The following is a 2826-nucleotide window of genomic DNA, read 5'->3' as shown; positions in this document are numbered from 1 at the left end:
CTCAAGTTCCTGCTGAGCCAATTCCCCTAAAGCCAAAAAGGAAATAGCCAGTGTTTGGGGCAAATGTGAGAAATAGCTGAACACTCTACAGTTTCTAAGCCTGCCTGGTCCTTCTACAAAATGAGGTCCCTGCCAAAGTTCATGGGGACAGGACTGGGGAGGGGAGGATGCTATTGGGGTGGAAAAATAGGAATGCTTTGCAGAATTTTGATTTAGAGCCTCAGCTGTAAATGCCCGTTGTTTCACTAACTTCATTTTGCTAATGCAAGAACAGCGTTTGCAGTAATAACATATTTCAGTGTGAATGTCTTTTTAATAATCCTTAATTTGAGTCCTAATTCCCTTGATAGCCACTTTGAGGAGACAACCGCATTCCAAAAGTAACATCGCATGAGCGCATTTGAGAAAAGACTAGCCATATGTGCACACACACACAAAATCATAAAGCGGGTACACGTATTTTAATTCATTATCATATTTCTTAAATGTCATCAAAGGAAGACCCCGAGCCCTGTAATAAGCAACCGTTCAGAATTTCATGGGCATCAGCAATTAACAGTCCGTACCTTATCACCAGTCAGAATTTGTGCAGGACGGAGATAGAAGACAGCGATGCTGTGATAAAAAGAGCAATAGCAGAGAAAGACAAAAGAGATGAATAGAGAAAAAAGCACTTCTAATGTAGCCACAGAAGCCAGGGCAAGCGCACAGCTATGGGGACAGCTGAATATATTTTATCATGGGATCTGATATAATTTAGCAACATTTTTTTTTTTTTTTTTATCCAGTGGAGAGAGCCAACAAGCTAAGTCGGATCAATGAGTTGACACTGATGGGTCCAGAGTAACAAAGCTGCCAAGAAAACATTAATGCCAACAAAGAAATATGTGTGTGCCCTCACCTCTCCCCTCCTGAGCCCTTGGTAGAATACATTTATTTTTGTGTTAAAGAAAATTGCTCACAGTAGCACCCCTACTCCTGATCCATTCCCAGCTGTTCTATTCTTCCCACCTGCAGTCATTCTTAACTCTTGCTCTGAGAACAGTTTCATGAGACCAGCTTTGAAATTTGGACCAGGAGTCTCAGAGAGGCTTAGACACCATAAAAGAAATACCAGCAACGCCATATGTTTATACAACATACTTCACCTAGCCCGCCTGGAGGGAAGAATTAATTAACAAAGGGGAAACCAAATATCAGATTCATTATTCTTCCACCTCCACAGTCCAGACCAAGTCAAGTCTCCTTGTTATCAGGGTTTTTTGTTTGATTATCATCCTACATTCCTCCTTTATTGTACTTATCAAAATGTTCTTGAATAATTAATTGTGTAAGTATTTTTTGTTGTCTGTTTCCCTGACTGTGAACTCCAGGAGAATAGGGACTGTGTTTGTTCACCAATCCCTTCCCCGAAGCTCATGAACACTCAGTAAATATGTGTTTAGTGGTTGAAGGAGGAAGCCAGGAAGAGGGAGGAAGGAAAAAGGCAAAAGGAGGACAGGTAAGACAAAAAGAAATGTCAACTCTTGGTTACTCATGAGCTGAGTATATAGCTAAACATTTCACAGGCATTTTGGTTCTATATGTTTAATAAGCATTTGGGCCATGTGACCCCACCAGAGTTTTACTCATACGTAAGAGGTCTTACAGTTTATGATCCAGGTTGCATTTGCCACAAGATATGCCTGCTACTGGCCTGCCATTTCTTTGTCCATTACTATGAACAGAGAAGGCAAGATCAGCTCTACAATTTATGAAATTTCTGTCTCAAGACCCAACAACGCACACATATTTAAACAGAAAGAAAAGCACAGCAGAGTGATCCAAAAGAAAAAAATACAGTAAGCATAATCTCATTTGATCACAACTCTCTACCTTTGCATTGGATAGTTCCATCATTTATGCACCACTTCAAAAGTAGCCCCAATCACAAGAAGTCTTAAACATCATGAAACAATCATCTACAAGTAGCAAAATAATTGTTCATTATTTCTGGTGATGCTATAAGTACAAAACACAACACACACACACACACACACACACACACACACACATGCACACATACGCACACATACAGATACCCCTGGTGGTGGCACCCTAAAGGTAACCCGTCTTTAAAATTTTCCAAAGGACATAGGTTCTACAGCACTAAGCAATAGAACTTTGTGGAATCATGATGTTCTTTATTGATGCCATCTCCAATAGGGTAGATTCTAGCCACATGTGCCTATTGAATACTTGAAATGTGGTTGATGAGACTACAAAATTAAATCTTTAATTTTATTTAATTTTAATCCATTTATATAAATTTTAATAGCCATATATGGTTACTGGCTACTGTGTAAGACAACTCATGATAACACTCAAACAACTTGGCTGACGAGGAAGTCTGGCCTTGACCTCATACTCTTTGACTTTCTAATTCCAAAAATAGTCTGAATAGGTACTTCTAGCAATATCTGACTATCCTTCAATTGATCAGCCAATAACTGGAGATACATTAAACTGTGCAAATAAATATTAACCCTCCGTTTCCATAATTTGAATTGAAATGTCTATTTCTGGAGTGACCTCTTTGGTTTATATACAACAGAGAAGGGGGCATTGTCTCTAAAATGTTGGAATGCACATGCCTTATATGAAAGAAGACATGTAACTAGGGATGCCTGGGTGGCTCAATCGGTTAAGCGTACAACTTTGGCTCAGGTCATGATCTTGCTGTTTGTGAGTTCAAGTCCTACATCGGGTTCTGTGCTAACAGCTCAGAGCCTGGAGTCTGCTTCAGAGTCTGTGTCTCCCCCTCTCTTTTCCCCTCCCATGCTCATG

The sequence above is a fragment of the Prionailurus bengalensis genome, chromosome D1 (assembly GCF_016509475.1).
Source record: "Prionailurus bengalensis isolate Pbe53 chromosome D1, Fcat_Pben_1.1_paternal_pri, whole genome shotgun sequence".
Taxonomy (NCBI): domain Eukaryota; kingdom Metazoa; phylum Chordata; class Mammalia; order Carnivora; family Felidae; genus Prionailurus; species Prionailurus bengalensis.
Note: the sequence above shows the minus strand (reverse complement) of the source record.